The 23,951-nt window shown below is 38.9% G+C and overlaps 1 non-coding gene and 1 pseudogene across 1 annotated transcript; one reads left to right on the forward strand and one right to left on the reverse strand.

Moving 5' to 3' along the window:
* Nucleotides 1-16,999: 16,999 nt before the first annotated feature.
* Nucleotides 17,000-17,654, forward strand: LOC133094526 (sigma intracellular receptor 2-like; annotated as a pseudogene).
* Nucleotides 17,655-23,606: 5,952 nt separating this feature from the next.
* Nucleotides 23,607-23,679, reverse strand: TRNAA-UGC (transfer RNA alanine (anticodon UGC)). Its single transcript has one exon. It is a non-coding gene; the product is annotated as a tRNA-Ala (tRNA).
* Between the last annotated feature and the right edge of the window lie 272 nt (nucleotides 23,680-23,951).

The raw sequence follows: 23,951 nt of genomic DNA on the forward strand, positions 1-23,951 counted from the left end.
TGTGATTTCCCATTCTTGGTTTTGCTAAAATAGTCTTCAAGAAAGGTTGTTTTGGTTGAAAAACTGTGGTGGGGGACAAGTTGAAGAAATGAGACCTCAGAAACTTGGCAAGAGACGATATTCTCCTGCTCCTTGCTCTGATGCACAACTTGAGATCAACATTGGGCTAAAGGCAGTGGAATTATGCATCTTTGTAAAAACAAGAAGATTTTGTTTTTTCATTAACCAGTGGATATTCCGCCATTTTAACTGAGTGTAAGGTAGGTTCAATTGGGGAAATGAAGAGGTTTAATTGTGCCCTTTAATAAATATGTAAAATATAAGTAAGCATATGTCAGTCAGTGTTCTGCGTTAAGCATGTATTTCCTCTTAAGTAGCTTGTTAATCCTGATTCACAGTGCAAAAGACAGGGGCTGCAGGGCTGGGGGCACTGCGACCCCAATAGCACCACCAAGGCCTACAGACAGGTCAGGTCAACACAGGCTCCAGCCACCTTTTATTCCCTTTGAATTCCTTGCTTCATCTCTGGATTTGAATTATACTCTACTCTTCCCCCTTTGCTGCTAAATTATGTGGTAATGGAATAATTCCCTTTATTTGCACGTTTTTCTAAACAAATAATGATTAGCTAGGGATCTTGAAGATAAGCAGAGTTTCCTAACTATAAATTTGTGATTTGGGTAATTCGAGGCAGCCTGCACCTGCTCCAAAGCATGAGGAATATCAGTGAAGAGTTTTCTCCATAGTTATTTGGCCTTTAAGGCATCACTTCGACTCCTCTTTTAGCATGGTGCATCAGAATGTATTCCAAGGGACTGTCACCAACATTAGTGACAAAGAGCATTAATTTGAGTTGATTCATCAAAATCCAAAAACAGTTCCCCAAACTAGCTGTATATTTCCATCAACTGGCTACTTACGTGTTTGAATAGCAATGACTGACAAAAGTGGACATAAAAGGAACCCTCAGTGCTTCCTTTCAGATTTTTCTCTCCTACTTGTCTGACATTTCTTTGGGAGATAAGGGAACTATACAGACAAGGCACAATAATTTTGACCCTGCTATTTATATAATTCATCTCAACATAATCTACATGTGTGACCTTAATGATACATTGCAAGAAAGGGGACATCACTGAATGTAACTCCCAAGAAGACCTTTGACAGCACCTGTTGGAGCTAACTGCTACCTACAGATGGGATGACTGGAGCATAGTCCATAAAGCGGGGATTCCCTGAGGACCCTGGAGAATCAAGGATGAGGAGGACCCAGAAGGGTGAAGTGGCCAGCCCACGGTCATCCAGGTCACCTGATACCCTTCTATAATTTCAAAATAGTTCTTTTTCTAGTCTAAAGCATGATTCTTTTGGCAAATGGCATAAGATGTTGATAGCTCCTTAAAATCCCCAAGCATTTGGTGGAACTGAAATGGCGACAGAGCCATAGGCCTCATAGTCTACTTTGGAGTAAATGCAGGGAATTTACCAGTATGTAAAGGGTAGGGATGTTTTGCTTTTTAAAGCATGCTCTGGGTTGAGTTAAGGAATTTCATTGTTTAGAGGAAATAAAAAACAAACCAGGTATTAGATCCTCACCACCCACCACCTTGGAATCTGATTGGAGCAAGAAAAGGCGAAAGGTTTTCCTCTGCAGCCTGCTCATTTTCAGCAAACACTTCAGTACCCATGTTTGGAGGGACCAGACCTTTTTAACATAATCAATGGCAAGTAGTGAAATCTTCAGTAATCTGCCGGGCATTGACAGGGGTAGGGTAGGTACCAGTTGCTAAGAACAGTGCATAGAAAAAGCTGTCCTGCAGCCACAGGCTTAAACTGGTCATTACTATTTGAATTCTTACTATGTGCCAGACACTTAAACCCTCTTTACACTGAATTTCCAGATATAAAAAGAATGTGGCTGCTACACTGTTTCTACCTTTGGAATCTCACAAAAGATCATGTGGTCCTTACCAACCTAAAACTATGCAAGGAAGGAATTCTGGGAGATGTATTTCAAACCTGGCTTAGTTGACACATTATAAATACCCCAAGTGTCCAAGCCTCTCTTGAGGCATTAAATACATCCCTGGCCTGGGTCTACTTTGGATAATACGCTTTCATAAAATAACTTTAAAGCCAAATCATAATGCCTACAGCAAGAAATTATCTCCTTAAAAGCTTCTGACTGAGGAGATAAGGTGGGCAGACCAAGTAGCTAATGACTAGTATTGGGGGAGGCAATGGCTAATTCTAGTTACTCTAACGGATTTGATGTCTGCTTACAACCACATTTCCACACTGAGAACTTCTGATCTTTTCAGTGTAAAAACGTGAACCCACATATATACCCTTGCCCTTTACAGATACCAAAGTCTTCCTAAAGGTGACACCAGCCAAAACATAATAAACTCATATAACCCCCCCACTGAGGGATCAAGGAACTCATGCATTCCTTTACTCATCACCATCTCAGCATTTAGTACACTATGCCCAAACTAGTACTTAGTAGATGCTCAATAAATTGGCTTCCTCCCTTTCTCATAAGGCAGCCTCACATCTCTATTTCAGTGGCCCTTCATTCCTGTTACTTGCCTTGAGATGCGGAGGCCAGAACCACATGGTTTTCTAGCAGTGCTGGCAACCTGATTTTGGTCCTTGATGTACTGGGAACCAGCAACAACTTGACTTGGGGCAGGGGACATAACTGCAAAATGGATCTGTGGTCTTCAGGCCACAATGATCTTAAATCTATTTCCACTATTAACTCAGAGTTCATCAGCCCAACAGATCATATGTGAAGTGGAGGAGGATTCTGGGGAGATGGAAGGGTAGGAAGCACCAGGAATCTCTCTCCCACCTGGACAACAATTACACTGGCAGAATCTGTCTGATGTAACTATTTTGGAATTCTGGAGTCTGTTGAAACCTTGCAACTTCCAGGCATGGATGGTATATTGTAGGCAATTTTAGTCAATTTCAGCTAGTACAATAGCAGCTACCCATCCACCACCACCAGCCACATGGCAGGCAGCTCTGCAAGTTTTCTGGCACAGCTTGTGGGAGCTAGGGTGGGCAAAAAGGACTCTGTCCCCTGAATATTAAGCATCTGTCCTCTGAGTAGGATTGCTGCTTGATTACTGAAGTGCAAAGAGGCAGGAAGCCACTATTTCATCTCCCCCACTCCCCCATCATTGTAAGCCCCTCCATCTCTGGCTCAAGTGACTTCCAGGGGAATTTAAAGGACCAGTGGCCTTTTGCCCTCCCCCCGCCTTCACTTTTTGCATTTTCCTCTTTCAGGAGCCAGACATTAAAGACTAGGACATTCAAAAACAACTTCCTATATGGAGAAAATTAGAAAGTGACAATATATGTCCAGGGAAAGGCTCAGAAAAGACCTGAGAAGATGTTAACTTTACACCTCAGACCAATATTCAGCACAGAGACAGCCTACAACAATCAAAAAACAAAAAAAACAAACAAAAAAAAACCCCAGAAAACCCTGGGGATGAGGGAGAATCTGATTTCCAGAGTTAATACCACATTATTAGATTCACATGGCCAGTGTTCAACAAAAAAATCACAAGACATACAAAGAAACAGGAAAGTGTGGCCCATTCATAGGAAAAAATAATTCAACAGAGTCTTTCCCTGAAAAAGACCTCATGACAGATATACTACCAAAAATTTTAAACAACTGTCTTAAAGATACTCAAAGAACTAAAGGTAGATATGAAGAAAGTCAAGTAAACAATGTGTAAACAAAATGGAATGATCAGAGATTTAAAAAACCTAAAGAGAAACCAAAAAGATTCTGGAGCTGAAAAGCACAATAACTGCAATGAAAAATTCACTAGGCATATTCAAAGGCAGATATGAGCAGGCAAAAGAAAAAACTAATGAACATTAGGATATGACAGTGAAATTATTGAGACTGAAGAACAAAAAGAAAAAAAATTGAAAAAAGTGAACAGAGCCTAACGGACCTGTGGGACACCATCAAGTGGACATCATGAGACTCCAGAAGAAGAAGAGAGAGAAAGGGGCAGAGAAAATATTAGAAGACATAATGGCTGAAAAGTTCCTAAGTTTAGTGAAACACACAAATGTAAACATCCAAGAAGCTCAACAAATTCCAAGTAAGATTAATTCAAAGAGACCCAAACCAAGACACATTATAATCATACTTTCAAAAAGACAAAGATGGGGTTTCCCTGGTGGTTCAGTGGTTAAGAATCCGCCTGCCAATGCAGGGGACACGAGTTCAAGCCCTGGTCCAGGAAGATCCCACATGCCGCGGAGCAACTAAGCCTGTGTGCCACAACTACTGAGCCTGTGCTCTAGAGTCCACGTGCCACAACTACTGAAGCCCGCGCACCTAGAGCCTGTGCTCTGCAACAAGAGAAGCCACCACAATTGGAAGCCTGTGCACAGCAACAAAGAGTAGCCCCCGCTCGCCGCAACTAGAGAAAGCCCGCGTGCAGCAACAAAGACCCAACGCAGCCAAAAATAAATAAATTAAAAAGAAACAAAGATTGAATCTTGAAAGCAGCAAGAGAGAAGCAAGTCGTCACATACAAGGGAGTGTCAACAAGATCATCATCAGATAATTTGGAGGCCCACCAGTGCACAGGCTCCAGCCCTGGGGCCCACAGCCAGCCAGGCCAGGACCTGGCCACACCCCGCAGCAGCCTTTGCACAAGGCAGGGCCTGACAGCCAACCGGGCCAGGGACCAGCCCCATCTACCAGCCCACCCACAGTAGTCAGCCCCACCACAACAGAAGGGCCAATGGAGCACATATAAAGGACACCCCTAGATCATACAGGTTTGCATCCAGAGCATAGTGTACTACCAGACCCCCGTAAGGACGTCTCCTACAAATGGCCACTTCTCCAAGATTGGGAAGTGTAACCAACCTACCTAATACATACAAATGACCACAGAGAATTAGGCAAAATGAGACAACAAAGGAATATATTTCAAATGAAGAAACAAGACAAAACCCCAGAAGTACAACTAAGTAAAGTGGAGATAAGCAATCTACCCAATAAAGAGTTCAAAATAATGATCATAAAGATGCTCGGTGAACCTGGGAGAAGAAAGGATGAACAGAGTGAGAAGTTCAACAAAGAGAAAATATAAAGAAGAACCAAAGAGTTGAAGAATACAATAACAAATAAAAAATACACTAGAAGGAATCAAGAGTAGATTGCCTGATGCAGAGGAATGGATCAGTGAACAGGAAAACAGTAGTGGAAATCTAAGCTGAAAAGAAAAAAGTTTTAAAACATGAGTACAAAAAAAAAAAACAAAAAAAACACGTGAGTACAGTTTAGGGACTTCCCTGGTGGTCCTCCTTACAATGCAGGCGATGCAGGTTCTTTCCCTGGTCGGGGAACTAAGATCCCACATGCTGCGGGGCAACTAAGCCCTCACGCCACAACTATTGAGCTTGCGTGCCTCAACAAGAGAGCCTGCATGCCACAACTATAGAGCCCATGTGCTCTGGAGCCCACGCACCACAACTAGAGAGAGAAAACCCACACACCACAACTAGAGAGAAGCCCACGAGCTGCAACTAGAGAGAAGCCCAAGCACCACAACGAAGAGACCACATGCCTTAACGAAAGACCCCACATGCCTCAACGAAGATCCTGTGTGCCGCAACTAAGACCCGATGCAGCCAAAAAATAAGGAAAATAAATAAAATAAATATTTAAAAAATGAGTACAGTTTAAGAGACCTCTGGGACAATATCAAGCATACTAACATTTGCATTACAAGGGTCCCAGAAGGAGAAAAGAGGGTCAGAAAACTTATTTGAAGCAATAATAGCTGAAAAAAATTCCCTAACCTGGGGACAGAAACAGACATTCAGGTTCAGGAAGCAGAGAGAGTCCCAAATGATATCAACCCAAGAAGTTCATACCAACACATATTGTAATTAAAATGGCAAAAATTAAAGATAAAGAGAGAATGTTAAAAGAAGCAAGGGAAAAGCAAATAGTTAAATACAATGGAACTCCCATAAAACTGTCAGCTGACTTTTCAGCAGAAACTTTGCAGGCCAGAAGGAGTGGCATAATACGTTCAAAGTGATGAAAGAAAAAAAACCTACAGCCAAGAATACTCTACCCAGCAAGGCTATCATTCAGATTTGAAGGAGAGATAAAGAGTTTTACAGACAAATGAAAGCTAAAAGAGTTCAGCACCACAAATCTGGCTTTACAAGAAATGTTAAAGGGACTTCTCTAAACGGAAAAGAAAAGACCACAACTAGAAAAATGAAAATTATAAGAGGAAAAAAAAATCTCATTGGTAAAAGCAAATGTAAAGGTAGTAGATCAAACACTTACAAAGCTAGTAGGAAACTTAAAAGACAAAAGTAGTAAAATCATTTATATCCACAATAAGTAGTTAAGGGATACACAAAATTAAAAGATGTAAAATATGATGTCAAAAACATTAAGGTGAGGGGAACAGTAAAAATGCAGGGTTGTTAGAATGTGTTTGACCTATAATAGATACACAAACCCCCCAAAAAAGAGGAATCTAAGCAGAACACTAAAGACAGTCATCAAATCATAAGGGAAGAGAGCAAAAAAAGAAGAAAGGAACCAAAAGGAACTACAAAAACAACCCAAATACAATTAATAAAATGGCAATAAGTACATGCCTATCAATAATTACTTTATGTAAATGGACTAAATGCTCCAATCAAAAGATATAGAATGGGTGAATGGATTTAAAAAAAAAAAAACAAGACCCATATACATGATGCCTACAAGAGACTTACTTCAGGTCTAAAGACACACACAGACTGAAAGTGAGAGGATGGAAAAAGGTATTCCATGCAAATGGAAATGAAAAGAGAGCTGGAGTAACAATACTTATAACAGACAAGATAGACTTTAAAACAAAGACTGTAACAGGAGACAGAGAAGGACATTACATAACAATAAAAAGATTAATCCAACAAGAAGATATAACAATTGTAAATATATATGCACCCAGCATAGGAGCACCTAAATACATAAATATCAACAAACGTACAGAAAGAAATTGACAGTAACACAGTAATAGTAGGGGACTCTAACACTCCACTTACATCAAAGGACAGATCATCCAGACAGAAAATCAATAGAAAACACTGGCCTTCATATATACAATGGAATACTACTCAGCCATAAAAAGAAATGAAATTGAGTTATTTGCAATGAGGTGGATGGACCTAGAGTCTGTCATACAGAGTGAAGTAAGTCAGAAAGAGAAAAACAAATACCATATGCTAACACATATATATGGAATCTAAGAAAAAAAAAATGGTCATGAAGAACCTAGGGGCAAGACGGGAATAAAGACACAGACCTACTAGAGAATGGACTTGAGGATATGGGGAGGGGGAAGGGTAAGCTGTGACAAAGTGAGAGAGTGGCATGGACATATATACACTACCAAACGTAAAATAGATAGCTAGTGGGAAGCAGCCGCATAGCACAGGGAGATCAGCTCGGTGCTTTGTGACCACCTAGAGGGGTGGGATAGGGAGGGAGGGTGGGTGGGAGGAAGGGAGACGCAAGAGGGAAGAGATATGGGAACATATGTATATGTATAACTGATTCACTTTGTTATAAAGCAGAAACTAACACACCAGTGTAAAGCAATCATACACCAATAAAGATGTTAAAAAAAAAGAAAACACTGGCCTTAACACATTAGATCAGATGAAATTTACACATATATGTAAAGTATATATATATATGTGTGTGTGTGTGTGTGTGTGTATATATATATATATATATATATAAAACATTCCATCCAAAAGCAGCAGAATACACATTCTTTTCAAGTGCACATGGAACACTGTCTAGGATAATCACATGCTAGGCCAATAAAACAAGTCTCAATACATTTACAAAGACTAGAATCATATCAAGCATCTTTTCTGACCACAATGCTGAGACTATAAGTCAACTACAAGAAAAAACTGCAAAAGAACACAAACATGTGGAGGCTAAACAATATGCCACTAAACAACCAATTGGTCATTGGGATAATCAAAGAGAAAATCAAAATATATCTGAAGACAAACATAAGATGGAAACACAATGATCCAAAATCTATGGGATACAGCAAAAGCAGTGCTAAAAGGGAAGTTTATAACGATACAAGCCCAGCTCAGGAAACAAGAAAAATCTCAAATAAACAACCTAACTTTTTTACACCTAAAGGAACTAGAAAAAGAAAACGAAAAAAATCCCAATGTTAGTAGAAGGAAAGTAACCATAAAGATCAGAGCAGAAATGAATGAAATAGAGACAAAAAGAAAGAAAGAAAGGGAAAGAAAGAGAGAAAGAAAGAAGAGATCAATGAAACTTAGAGCTGGTTGTTTGAAAAGATAAACAAAATTGATAAACTTTTAGCCAGACTCATGAAGAAAAAAAGAAAGAAGGTCCAAAGAAATAAAATCAGCAATGAAAAAGAAGTTAAAACTGACACCACAGAAATATAAAGGATCATAAGCAATTACTACTAACTATACACCAGTGAGATGGAAAACGTAGAAGAAGTGGATAAATTCCTAGAAACGTACAATCTCCCAAGACTGAATGACAAAGAAATACAAAGTATGAACAGATCAATTACCAGTAAAAACCTGCATCAGTAAAAAAAATTCCCAACGAACAAAAGTCCAGGACCAGACAACTTCAGAGGTCAAGTCTACCAAACATCTGAAGAAGAATTAATACCTATCTTTCTTTCTTTGATTTATTTATTTGTTTTATTTATATATATATTTTAACATCTTTATTGGAGTATAATTGCTTTACAATGTTGTGTTAGTTTCTGCTGTATAACAAAGTGAATCAGCTATACATATACATACATCACCATATCTCCTCCCTCTTGCATCTCCCTCCCACCCTCCCTATCCCACCCCTCTAGGTGGACACAAAGCACCGAGCTGATCTCCCGGTGCTATGCGGCTGCTTCCCACTAGCTATCTATTTTACATGTGGTAGTGTATATGTCCATTCCACTCTCTCACTTCGTCCCAGCTTACCCTTCCCCCTCCCTGTGTCCTCAAGTCCATTCTCTATGCCTGCGTCTTTATTCCTGTCCTGCCCCTAAGTTCTGAAGAAACTTTTTTTTTTTTTTAGATTCCGTATATATGTGTTAGCATACAAATACCTATCTTTCTTAAGCTATTCCAAAAGTGGCAGAGAAAGGAATGTTTCTGAACTCATTCTATGAGGCCAACATTACCCTGATGCCCAAACCAAATAAAACACCACAAGGAAAGAAAATTACAGGCCAATATCCCTGATGAACATAGATGCAATAATCCTCAATAAAATATTAGCAAACCAGGGCTTCCCTGGTGGCACAGTGGTTAAGAATCCGCCTGCCAATGCGGGGGACGTGGGTTCGAGCCCTGATCCAGGAAGATCCCACATGCCGTGGAGCAACTAAGCCCATGTGCCGCAACTACTAAGCCTGTGCTCTAGGGCCCGTGTGCCACATCTACTGAGCCCACGTGCCACAGCTACTGAAGCCCGTGTGCCTAGAGCCCATGCTCCGCAACAAGAGAAGCCACTGCAATGAGAAGCTCGCACACTGCAACGAACAGTAGCTCCCGCTCACCACAACTAGAGAAAGCCCACGTGCAGCAATGAAGACTCAACGCAGCCTAAATAAATAAATAAATAAATAAAATAAATTTATAAAAAATATATATATTAGCAAACCAAATTCAACAATTCATTTAAAGGATCATACACCATGATCAAGTGGGATTTATCCCAGGGATGCAAGGATTTTCCAATATCCGCAAATCAGTGTGATACACCACATCAACAAATTGAAGAATAAAAACCATATGATCATCTCAATAGATGCAGAAAAAGCTTTTGACAAAATTCAACACTCGTTTATGATAAAAACTCTCCAGAAAGTGGGCATAAAGGGAACCTACCTCAACATAATAAAGGCCATATATGACAAACCGATAGCTAACATCATACTCAATGGTGAAAAGCTGAAAGCATTTCTCCTAAGATCAGGAACAAGACAAGGATGTCCACTCTCGCCACTTTTATTCAACATAGTTTTGGAAGTCCTAGCCACGGCAATCAGAGAAGAAAAAGAAATAAAAGGAATTCAAACTGGAAAAGAAGAAGTTAAACTTTTTGCAGATGACATGATACTACACATAGGAAATCCTGAAGACACTACCAGAAAACTACTAGAGCTCATCAATGAATTTGGTAAAGTTGCAGGTTACAAAATTAATACGCAGAAATCTGTTGCATTTCTATACACTAACAATGAAAGATCAGAAAGAGAAATTCAAGAAACAATCCCATTTACCATCGCATTAAAAATAATAAAATACCAAGGAATAAACCTACCTAAGGAGACAAAAGACCTATACGCTGAAAAGTATAAGACGCTGATGAAAGAAATTGAAGACAACACAAACAGATGGAAAGATATACCATGTTCTTGGATTGAAAGAATCAATATTGTGAAAATGACTATACTACCCCATGGCAATCTACAGATTCAATGCAATCCCTATCAAATTACCAATGGCATTTTTCACAGAATTAGAACAAAAACATCTTAAAATTTGTATGGAGACACAAAAGACCCTGAATAGCCAAAGCAATCTTGAGAACGAAAAACAAAGCTGGAGGAATCAGGCTCCCTAGCTTCAGACTATACTACAGAACTATAGTCATCAAAACAGTATGGTACTGACACAAAAACAAAAATGTAGATCAACAGAACAGGATAGAAAGCCCAGAAATAAACCCATGCACCTATGATCAATTAATCTACAACAAAGGAGGCAAGACTATACAATGGTGGAAAGACAGTCTCTTCAATAAATGGTGCTGGGAAAACTGGACAGCTACATGTTAAAAAAATGAAATTAGAATATTCTTTAACACCATACACAAAAATAAGCTCAAAGTGGATTAAAAACCTAAATGTGAGACTGGATACTATAAAACTCTTAGAGAAAAACATAGGCAGAACACTCTCTGACATAAATTGCAGCAATATCTTTTTCGATCCATCTCCCAGAGTAATGGAAATAAAAACAAAAATAAACAAATAGGACCTAGTTAAATTTAAAAGCTTTTGCACAGCAAAGGAAACCATAAACAAAATGAAAAGACAACCCTCAGAATGGGAGAAAATATTTGCAAATGATGTGACCAACAAGGGATTAGTCTCCAAAATTTACAAACAGCTCATGCGGCTTAATATCATCAAAACAAACAACCCAATCAAAAAATGGGCAGAAGACCTATATAGACATTTCTTCAAAGAAGACATACAGATGGCCAAGAGACACATGAAAAGATGTTCAACATCACTAATTATTAGAGAAATGCAAATCAAAACTACAATGAGATATCCCCTCACACCAGTCAAAATGGCTATCATCAGGACTTCCCTGGTGGCACAGTGGTTAAGAATCCACCTGCCAATGCAGGGGACACAGGTATGAGCCCTGGTCTGGGAAGATCCCACATGCCATGGAGCAACTAGGCCCATGCACCACAACTACTGAGCCTGCACTCTAGAGCCCATGATCCACAACTACTGAGCCTGCATGCTTCAACTACTGAAGCCCGCGCACCTAGAGCCCATGCTCTGCAACAAGAGAAGCCACCGCAACGAAGAGTAGCCCCCACTCGCCGCAACTAGAGAAAAGCCCACGTGCGGCAACAAAGACCCAACACAGACAAAAATAAATAAATAAATACATAAATAAATAAATTTTTTTAAATGGCTATCAGCAAAAAATACATAAACCATAAATGCTGGAGAGGGTGTGGAGAGAAGGGAGCCCTCCTACACTGTTGGTGGGAATGTAAATTGGTACAGCCACTATGGAGAACAGTATGGAGGTTCCTTAAAAAACTAAAAACAGAGCTACCATATGATCCTGCAATCCCACTCCTAGGCATATATCTGGAGAAAAACATGGTACAAAAGGATACATGCACCCCAATGTTCACTGCAGCACTGTTTACAATAGCCAAGACACGGAAGCAACCTAAATGTCCACTGACAGAGGAACAGATAAAGAAGATGTGGTACATATATACAATGGAATGTTACTCAACCATTAAAAGAATGAAATAATGCCATTTGCAGCAACATGGATGGACCTAGAGACTGTCATACTGAGTGAAGTAAGTCAGACAGAGAAAGACAAATACCACATGATATTACTTATATACAGAATCTAAAAAGAAATGATACAAAACAGAAACAGACTCACAAACTTAGAGAAGGAACTTATGGTTACTGGAGCGAAGAGTGGGGGGAAGGGATAGTTAGGGAGTTTGGGATTAACAAGTACACACTGCTTTATTTTAAATGGATAACCAACAAGTACCTACTGTATTGCACAGGGAACTCTGCTCAATATTATGTAACAACCTAAATGGGAAAAGAATTTGAAAAGGAATAGATACATGTATAACTGAAACACTTTGCTGTACACCTGAAACTACCACAACACTGTTAATCAACTATACTCCAATATAAAATTAAAAGTTAAAAAAAAATTTTTTAAATGAAAAGATATATTGTGCTCATGGATTGGAAGGATTAATATTGTTAAAGTGACGATACTCCTTAAGGCAATCTACAAATTCATTGCAATCCCTATCAAAATATCAATGGCATTTTCATAGAACTATAATAAATAATTCTAAAATTTGTATGGAAACACAAAAGATCCTGAGTGGCCAAAACAATCTTGAGAAAGAATAACAGAGCTGGAGGTATTATGCTCCCTGATTTTAAACTATACTACAAAGAGCTACTACAGTAATCAAAACAGTATTGTAAGGGCACAAAAAACATAGATCAATGGAACAGAATAGAGAGCCCAGATGAACCCACACTTACAAGGGCAATTAATCTATGACAAAGGAATCAAGAATATACAATGGGGAAGGGGCTTCCCTGGTGGTGCAGTGGTTGAGAATCTGCCTGCTAATGCAGGGGACACAGGTTCGAGCCCTGGTCTGGGAAGATCCCACATGCCGCAGAGCAACTAGGCCCGTGAGCCACAACTGCTGAGCCTGTGCATCTGGAGCCTGTGCTCCGCAACAAGAGAGGCCACAATAGTGAGAGGCCCGTGCACCGTGATGAAGAGTGGCCCCCGCTTGCCACAACTAGAGAAAGCCCTCACAAAGAAACGGAGACCCAACACAGCCAAAAATAAATAAATAAATAAATAAATAAATAAATAGAATACCATGGCCAAAAATTAGTAAAAATATTAAAAAAAAAAAAAAAGAACATACAATGGGGAAAAGAGAGCTTCTTCAATAAATGGTGTTGGGAAACTGGACAGCTACATGCAAAATAATCAGAATCAAACTGGAGGATGTGGAGATAAGGGAACCCTTGTGCACTGTTGGCGGGAATGTAAATTAGTGCAGCCACTGTGGAAAACAGTATGGAGGTTCCTCAAAAAATTAAAAATAGAACTAACATACAATCCAGCAATTACACTTCTGGGTATTTTTCCAAAGAAAATAAAAACAATAATTCAAAAAGATACATGTGCACCCCTATGTTCATTGCAGCATTATTTACAACTGCCAAGATATGGAGCAACCTAAGTGTCTATCAATGGATGACTGGATAAAGAAGATGTGGGGTCTGTGTGTGTGTATGGAATATCTTATCAGCCATAAAAAAGAATGAAATCTTGCCATCTACAACAATATGGATGGGCCTAGAGACATTATGCCAAGTGAAATAAGTCAGACAGAGAAAGGCAAATATTGTACGGTTTCATTTACATGTGGAATCTAGAAAACAAAACAGATGAACAAATATAATACAACAGAAACAGAATCATAGATACAGAAACAAAAAGGTGCTTGCCAGAGGGGAGAGGGTGGGGGATGAGTGAAATAGGCGAGAGAAATTAAGAGGTACAAACTTCCAGTTTCAAAATAAATGAGTCATGGGGATGAAATGTACAGTGTGGGGAATATAGTCAATAATAATATAGTGTCTTTGTATGGTGATAGATGGTAACTAGACTTATCATTTTGTAATTCACAGAAATATCAAATCACTGTGTTGTAGTGTTGTAGGTCAAGTATACTTCAAAAAACAAACTCATAGGGAAAAAAAAAAAAACTGGAGGCAAGAAGTCAGTAGGTCAGTATATTCAAAGTGCTCAAATTAAAAAGTCAACCAAAAGTCCTCTACCCAGCAAAACTGTCTTTCAAAAGTGAGGGAGAAATTAAGATATTCCTAGATATACAAAAGCTGAGGAAATTTGTGACCACTAAGTGCTGCTCAAGGGAGACCTCCAAGGTGAAATGAAAGGACCCTAGACAGTACCTCAAAGCCATATGGAGAAATGAATATTTCAATAATGGTAAATACATGGGTAATAATAAAAGCTAGTATTATTATAAAAATGATTTGTAACTGTACTTTTTGTTTTCTATGTGATTTAGGAGACTAATACATCTAAAGAAAAAAATTATTAATGTAAAAGTATATTACTGTAACTTTGGTTTGTAACTCCAAATCTTGGTTTTCTACATAATTTAGGAAACATACATTTAAAAGAATGATTACTTATGCATTGGGTACACAATGTATGAAGATGCAATTTTATGACATCAACAAGTGAAATGGTTGGGGATGGAGCTGTAAAGGACCAGTTTTTGTATGTTATGAACCTGCTATAAATTCAAATTAGAATACTATAACTTTATGTTCAATGTAATCTCTATGGTAACTGGAAAAAATAGCTATAGAATATACAAAGAAGAAATTTAAACATTTCACTAAAAAAAAAAAATCAACTAAACATGAAAGAAGACAGGAACGCAGCAAATGAAGGACAAAAAAGCTATACGACATATAGGAAACAAAAAACAAATATCACAATAACAGAAGTCTCTCCCTATTGGTAATTACTTTAAATGTAAGTGGATTCAACTCTCCATTCAAAAGACAGAGATGGGCAGAATGGATGAATACACATGATCCAAGTATATGCTGCCTACAAGAAACTCACTTGAGATCCAAAAACACAAACATGTTGAAAGTGAAAGAATAAAAAAAATATTCCATGCAAATTGTAACAAAAATAGGGCAGGAATGGATATACTAACATCAGACATAATAGACTTTAAATCAAAAAAGGTTACAAAACAAAAAAGGACATTATATATTAATAAAAGTTTCAATACAGCAAGAAACTTTAACAATTACAATGTTTAAGCACCTAATGACCAACCATTAAAATATAGGAAGCAAAAATGGACAGAATTGAAGGGAGAAAGAGACATTTCTACAATAACAGTTGGAGACATCAATACCCCACTTGCAAGAATGGATAGAACAACCAGACAGAAGATAATTAAGGAAATAGAGGACTAGACCTAACAGACATATACAGAACACCACCCAACAAAAACATCATATACATTCTTCTCAAGTACACCTGAGGCATTTTCCAAGATAGAGCGTATGTTAGGCAACAAATTAAGTCTCAATAGATTTTAAAAAGATAAATGTCTTACAAAGTATCTTCTCTGACCACAATAAGATGAAGTTAGAAATCAAGTACAAAGAAAACTGGAAAGTACACAAAATTGTGGAAATTAATACACTTTAAAAAACAGGAGTCAAAAAATAAATCACAAGGGATATTAGAAATACCTAAAGATAAATGAAAATAAAACACAGCATACCAAAACTTATGAGACACAGCAAAATTGGTACTAAGGGGAATTTTTTTTTTTTTTTGGTCATGCCACACAGCTTGTGGGATCTTAGTTCCCCAACCAGGGATTGAACCAGGCCCTCAGCAGTGAAAGCGCTGAGTCCTAACCACTGGACCACAAGGGAATTCCCTAAGGGGAAATTTTTTAGCTATAAACACTTACACTAAAAACCAAGAAAGATCTCAAATCAACAACCTAACTTTATAATTTAAGTAACTAGAAAAAAAACAAACTAAACCCAAAACTAGCAGAAGAAAGGAAATAATAAAGAGTAGATATAGATGCAATGGAGAATAGAAAAATAATACAGAAAATCAATGGAATGATAAGTTAGTTCTTTGAAAATATCAAGAAATTTGCAAAACTTTAGCTAGATAGACTAAAAAAGAGAGAAGACTCAAGTTAGTAAAATCAGAAATTAAAGTGGGGAGATTACTACCAATTCTATAGAAATAAGAGACCACAATGAACAATTATATGCCAGCAGGTTGGACAACCTAGAATAAATGGATAAATTTCTGGAAACATACAAGCTACCAAGACTGAATCAGGAAGAAATTGGAGCAGATCAATTACTAGCAAGGAGGATGAATCAGTAAGCAAAAATCTCCCAATGAAGAAAGGCCCAGGACCAGATGGCTTCACTGGTGAATTCTACCAAACATTTAAAGAAAAATTAACATCAATTTTTCTCATACTCTTCTAAAAAATCGAAGAGGTGGGAACATTCCCAAACTCATTGTCAAACAAGACAATGGTGCCCACCCTCAGCACTCCTACTCAACACAGTATTGAAAGTCCCATCCAGAGCAATTAGGCAAGAAAAATAAGTAAAAGACATCAGAATCAAAAAGGGGGACTTCCCTGGTGGTCCAGTGGCTAAGACTCCACACTTCCAATGCCGGGGGCCTGGGTTCGATCCCTGGTCAGGGAACTAGATCCCACATGCCGCAACTAAGAGTTTGCATTTCATAACTAAAAGATCCCACATGCCACAACTAAAAGATCCTGCATGTGCAACTAAAGATCCTGTGTGTGGCAATGAAGATCCCGCATGCTGCAACTAAGGCCCAGCACAGCAGAATGAACGAATAGAAAGGAAGGAAGGAAGGAAGGAAGGAAGGAAAGAAGGAAAGAAGGAAGGGAGGGGTTGGAAACTATTAAAAAAAAAGAGTCTCGGCTCCCGCTCTGCCCAACTGATGGATGATGGGGCCTCTGGGTGCCTGGCGTGGCCTGGAGTGGCTGCTGGGTCTCTACTTCCTCTCCTACATCCCCTTCACCCTGCTCGTGGACCTGCAGGCGGTGCTGCCGCGTGATCTCTGAGATCCCCGTGGAGCTGAGAAACCTGCGGCAGTGGTAGACTGAGGAGTTCAAAGACCCCCTGCTACAGAACCCCCCGGTGTGGTTTAAGTCCGTCCTGTTTTGGGAGCTCGTGTTTCAGCTGCCCTTCTTTCCCATTGCAACATATGCCTTCTTCAAAGAAGGCTGCAGGTGGATCCACACCCCTGCAATCATCTACTTGGTTCACACCATGACAACTCTGATTCTAATCCTCTCCACATTTCTACTCGAGGATTTCTCCAAAGCCAGTTGTTTCAGAGGACAAGGACCTAAGACTTTCCATGAATGACTATTCCTTATATCTGTCTACACCTCCTACTTTCTCATCCCTCTCATACTTCTGCTTTTCATGTTGTGGAACCCCTACTACAAGTCTGAGGAGAAAAGAAAGAAAAAATGAGGAAGAATAACCCCGGGTCCAGTGGAGAGGTGACCACGGGGCAGTTTCCTGTTGGACCCAGTACCAGGAAAATGCTCAGAACCCATATTTTCAGTAGTATTTGAAACACACCAGCAGCAACACACACGACCAAGACACTTGCAGGAGGCCCATCAAACCCTCACCTTCCAAGGGTACTGGCACAAACAGACCAATCACCTGAGGATGAGCAGAGGGGTGTGGGCTAGGTTATAGGGAAATGGTGCCAAAGGCCTCACTGTGTGCCCAAGTGCCATTGCAGGATTACTAAAGGCAGGACCAGACCAGAAACTAGATAAACTTCCAAGCAACACGGCCTACTTGGCATGTTCATGAGTCATGTGACCCACAGTATACATGTGACTAACCCTTTGACTCATGATTCGCTACAGCATATCACTGGGATGTCTCAGGCCATTTTTAAGTTTGAAGTTATGCCTCTGTAATATTCATTAAAAACTGTTGTCTTGTCCCCACCCCTAGGTGGGGGTGAGCTATTCTGTAAGAGGTTTAAACTTAGTTTTCCTTAAGGTTCAACCTTGGCATGACTTTCAGTCAGAAATGGGTCAAATTGGAAGGTGTATTGTTTCTGTCTTAAACAGGTCATCCAGGAGAAGAGATTTTTTAAAGCCTCCTTGTTTATCCTCTTTCCAAGCCTTAGTCTTCTATTACTTTTTACAGACCACCTAACATAAGTTCCTTTACTCTGAGATCTGGTGTCTCAAACCTGAGCTGGAGGTGTGCCTCCTGCTGGATAACTTCATCCTACCTAATAGTTTAATAATTCCTTCCTGTCTTGTTCAGTCAAAGGTAGCAGGTGAGGGGAGCTGGGCATGACAGGTCCAGTGTGTGCATATAGGGTCTCTTCACGTTACTATTTGATATTCTGCTAGCATTCTCTAAATTCATACTCAAGGCCAACTCAAAAAAAAAAAAGACTTGTGAACACATGGAAAATGGTAGACGCTGGTCCTGGTTAGTTCCCCATTTTTGCCTGTTTTGCTTACAAGCCCTAATGGTCTGATTGTTGGGAGTATCGTCTGACTCGTGTGTCTGGTCAAAATAAAGATAGGTGCTGACCAAAAAAAAGGGGGGGTGCTTCCCTGGTGGCGCAGTGGTTAAGGATCTGCCTGCCAATGCAGGGGACATGGGTTCGAGCCCTGCTCCGGGAAGATCCCACATGCCGCAGAGCAACTAAGCCTGTGTGCCACAACTACTGAGCCTGTGCTCTAGAGCCCGCAAGCTGCAACTACTAAAGCCCGCACGCCTAGAGCCTGTGCTCCGCAACAAGAGAAGCCACCACAATGAGAAGCCTGCGCATCACAATGAAGAGTAGCCCCCACTCACCGCAACTAGAGAAAGCCCACGCACAGCAGCAAAGACCCAACACAGCCAAAAATAAATAAAATTAAAAAAAATTTTTTTTAAAGCTTTAAAAAATACGCCCAATTTATTTAAAAAAGAAAAGGAAGAAATAAAATTGTCTCTATTTGTAGATGACATGATTTTATATACAGAAAACCCTGAAGACTCCACCAGAAAACTGTTAGAACTAAGAAATAATGCCAGTAAAGTTGCAGGACACAAGATTAACATTAAGAAGTCAGCGGTGGGGACTTCCCTGGTGACGCAGGGGTTAAGAATCCACCTGCCAGTGCGGGGGACAGGGGTTCGATCTGATCCGGGAAGATCCCACATGCCTCAACTAAGCCCGTGCGCTACAACTACTGAGACTGCGCCCTAGAGCCTGCGAGCCACAACTACTGAGCCCACGTGCCACAACTACTGAAGCCCACACTCCTAGAGTCCATGTTCCGCAATAAGAGAAGCCACCGCAGTGAGAAACCTGCACACCACAGCAAAGAGTAGCCCCTGCTCGCTGCAACTAGAGAAAGCCCACTCACAGCAACAAAGACCCAATGCAGCCAAAAAATAAATAAATAAAAATCAGTGGTGTTTCAGTACACTAACAACGAATTATCTGAAAAAGAAATCAAGAAAATAATCCCATTTACAATAGCATCAAAAACAATAAATACTCGGGAATAAATTTATGCAAGGAAATGAAAAATCTCTATGCTGAAAACTATAAGACGTTGATAAAAGAAACTAAAGAAGACACAAATAAATGGAAAGGCATGCCATGCCTCTGGATTGGAAGAATTAATACTGTTAAAACATCCATACTACCCAAGCCAACTATTCAGTGCAATCTCTATCAAGATTCCAATGGCATTTTTTAACAGAAGTAGAAATAATAATTCTAAATTTTATATGGAACCACAAAAGACCCCAAAGAGCCAAAACAATCCTGACCAAGAAGAACAAAGCAGGAGGCATCATTCCTGATTTCAAGCTATATTATAAAGCTATAGTCATCAAAACAGTTTGGTGCTGGCATAAAAACAGACACATATACCAATGGAATAGAATTGAGAGCCTATTTATTAGAAAATAAACCCATTCATACACAGTCAACTAGTATTTATTAAGGGAGCCAAGAATACTCAGCTGAGAAGACAGTCTCTTCAATACAACGATGGTGGGAAAATTGAACATTCACACGTAAAAGAATAAAACTAGACCCCTATCTCATACCACTCACAAAAATTAACTCAAAATGGATTAAAGACTTAAAATTTTAAGACCAAATGACAAATGCTGGAAAGGTTGTGGAGAAAAGGGAACCCTCCTACACCGTTGGTGGGAATGTAAGTTGGTGCAGCCATTATGGAGAACAGTATGGAGGTTCCTCAAAAAAAACTAAAAATGGAGTTGCCATATGATCCAGCAATCCCACTCCTGGGCATATATCTGGACAAAACTATCATTCAAAAAGATACATACACCCCTATGTTCACAGCAGCACTATTCACGATAGCCAGGACATGGAAATAACCTAAATGTCCACTGACAGAGGGATGGATAAAGAAGATGAGGTACCTATGAACAATGGAATACTACTCAGCCATAAAAAAAGAATGAAATAATGCCATTTGCAGCAACATGAATGTAACTAGAGATTATCATACTAAGTGAAGTAAGTCAGAAAGAGAAAGGCAAATACCATATAATATCACTTATATGCGGAATCTAAAATATGACACAAATGAACCTATCTAGGAAACAGAAACAGACTCACAGACATAGAGAACAGACCTGTACTTGCCAAGGGGAAAGGGGGTAAGGGAGGGATGGAGTGGGAGTTTGGGGTTAGCAGATGCAAACTATTATATATAGAATGGATAAACAACAAGGTCCTACTGTATAGCACAGGGGACTATATTTAATATCCCATGATAAATCATAATGGAAAAGAATATTAAAAAGAATATAGGGACTTCCCCTGTGGTCCAGTGGTAAAGAATTCACCTTCCAATGCAGGGGACGTGTGTTCGATCCCTGGCTGGGAAACTAAGATCCCACATGCTATGGGGCAACTAAGCCCACGCATCACAACTAGAGAGAAAACCCACATGCTACAACTAGAAAGAAGCCCGAGCAGTGCAATGAAGAGCCCACGCACCACAATGAAAAAGATCCCACATGCCTCAACAAAGATCCCACGTGCCGCAACTAAGACCTGACGCAGCCAAAAAAGTTAATTAAATAAATAAATTAAATAAATATTTTTTTAAATTAATTTTTAAAAAAAATAAAAAGAATGTATATATATGTGTAACTGAATCACTTCGCTGTACAGCAGAAATTAACAGCATATTGTAAATCAACTATACTTCAATTAAAAAAAGAAAAGGAATTTAAAACTTAAAAAAAAGACTTATTAAATTGTAAGACTGAAAACCATAAAACTCTTAGAAGAAAATGGGAAAAAAGCTCCTTGACATGGGTCTTGGCAATGATTGTTTGGATGTGACACCTAAAGCAAGTGAAATACATCAAAACAAACAAGTGAAACTACAAACTGAAAAGCTTCTGCACAACAAAAGAAATGATCAACAAAATAAAATGACGCTACGGAGTCGGAAAAAAATATCTGCAATTCATATATCTCATAAGGGACTAAATCTGAAATATACAAATAACTCACACAACTCAATAGCAAAACCGAAATAAAACAAATACAGTTGACCCTTGAGCAACATGGGCATTAGGGGCATCAACTCTCCGAGCAGTCAAAAATCCGAGTTTAACTTTATAGTTGGCCCTCCTTCTCAGTTCCACATCCAAGGATTCAACCAACCACAGATTATACAGCACTGTATTTACCATTGACAAAAACCCACGCATAAGTGGACCTTTACAGTTCAAACCCGTGTTGTTCAAGGGTCATTATAATCCAATTAAAAAATGGGCAAAGAACATGAATTAACATTTTTCCAAAGAAGATATAAAAATGGCCAACAAGTATGGGAAAAGGTACTCAACATCACTAAACATCAGGGAAATGCAAATCAAAACAACAAGATGTCACTTTATACCTGGTAGAATGGCTATCATCAAAAAGACAAAGATAACAAATGCTGGCAAGGATGTGGAGAAAAGGGAACCCTTGTGCACTGCCGGTGGCATGGTAAATTGGTACAGCCATTATGGAAAAAAATAAGGAGGTTGCCCAAAAAAGTAAAAATAGAAATACTATATGATTCAGCTATACAATTTCTGGGAATATATCCAAAGGAAGTGAAATACTATGTCACAGAGATATCTGCACCCCCATGTTCACTGCAGCATTATTTACAATAGCCAAGACATGTATACAACCTAAGTGTCCATCAACAGATGAATGGATAAAGAAGTAGTGGTATAAACACAGTGGAATATTATTCAGCCATAAAAAGGAAGGAAATCTCGAGATTTGCAACAACATGGATGGACCTTGAGGGCATTATGCTAAGTGAAATAAGTCAGTCAGAGAAAGACAAATACTGTATAATCTCACTTATATGTGGAATCTTTAAAAAAAAAAACTCATAGAGAAAAAGATCAGATTTGTGGTTACCAGAGGTTGGGTGTGGGGGAATTGGATGAAAGTGGTCAAAAGGTACAAACTCCCAGTTATAAGATAAATCAGTACTGGGGATGTAATGTACAACTTGATGACTACAGTTAACACTGCTTTATAGTATGTGTGGAAATTTTTAAAAGAGTAGATCATCATAAGGAAAAACCATTTTTTCCTTTTCTTTAAATCTGTATGGATGATGGACATTAAACTTATTATGCTAATCATTTCACAAGATGTGAGAGTCAGTGCTGTACACTTTAAACTTACATAGTGCTGTATGTCGATTATATTTCAATAAAACTGTATGTCGATTACATTTCAATAAAACTGTCAATTATATTTTCAATAAAAAGTATTCACTTCAATAAAAGAAATAAATAACTTTATTTATTTCTTGAAATAAAATTTCAAGAAAAATTGAGAAAAAGACACTATCCACAGAGTAAAAAGGCAACCCACAGAATGGGAGAAAGTATTTGTAAATCATATATCTGATAAGGAATTAATATCCAGAATATATGGAGAACTCCTAAACTCAACAACAAGAAAAAAATTGATTCAAAAATGGACAAAGGACTTGAATAAACATTTCTACATAGATGATACACAAATGGCCAAGAAACACATGAAAAGATGCTCAACATTGCTAATCAGAATTAAATGTAAATCAAAACTACAATGAGATATCACCTTACATCCACTGTGATGGCTACTATCAAATAAACAGAAAACAAGTGTCAGAAAGTACATGGAGAAATTGGAAACCTTGTGCACTATTGGTGGGAATGCAAAAGCTACAGCCACTGTGGAAAACAGTGTGGCAGTTCCTCAAAAAATTAAAAGTAGGATTACCATATGATCTAGCAATCCCACTACTGCGTATATACCCAAAAGAACTAAAAGCAGGTTTTTAAGAGATATTTTTACACCCATGTTCACAGCAGCATTACTCACAATAGCTAAAACATGGAAGTAACCCAAGTGTCCATCACTAAATGAATGGATAGGCAAAACGCAGTATATGCATATAAAGGAATTTTTTTTTTTTTTTTGGCTGTGTTGCGTGGCTGGCGGGATCTTAGTTCCCTAACCAGGGATTGAACCGGGGCCCCCAGCAGTGCAAGTGCAGAGTCCTAACCACTGGACCACCAGAGAATTCCCCATATAATAGAATATTATTCAGCCTTAAAAAGGAAAGAAATTCTGACACATATGACTACGTGGTTGAACCTTGAGGACATTTATGCTAAATGAACTAAGCCAGTCACAAAAAGACAAATACTGTTTGATTCCACTTATGTGACATATCTAGAGTAGTCAAAATCATAAAGACACAAATTGTATGGTGGTTACCAGGGGTTGGGACGAGCAGAGAATGGGCAGATGTTGGTTAATGGGCATAAAGTTTCAGATTCACAAGATGAAAA

This window comes from Eubalaena glacialis, chromosome 7 (genome assembly GCF_028564815.1).
Source record: "Eubalaena glacialis isolate mEubGla1 chromosome 7, mEubGla1.1.hap2.+ XY, whole genome shotgun sequence".
NCBI lineage: Eukaryota > Metazoa > Chordata > Mammalia > Artiodactyla > Balaenidae > Eubalaena > Eubalaena glacialis.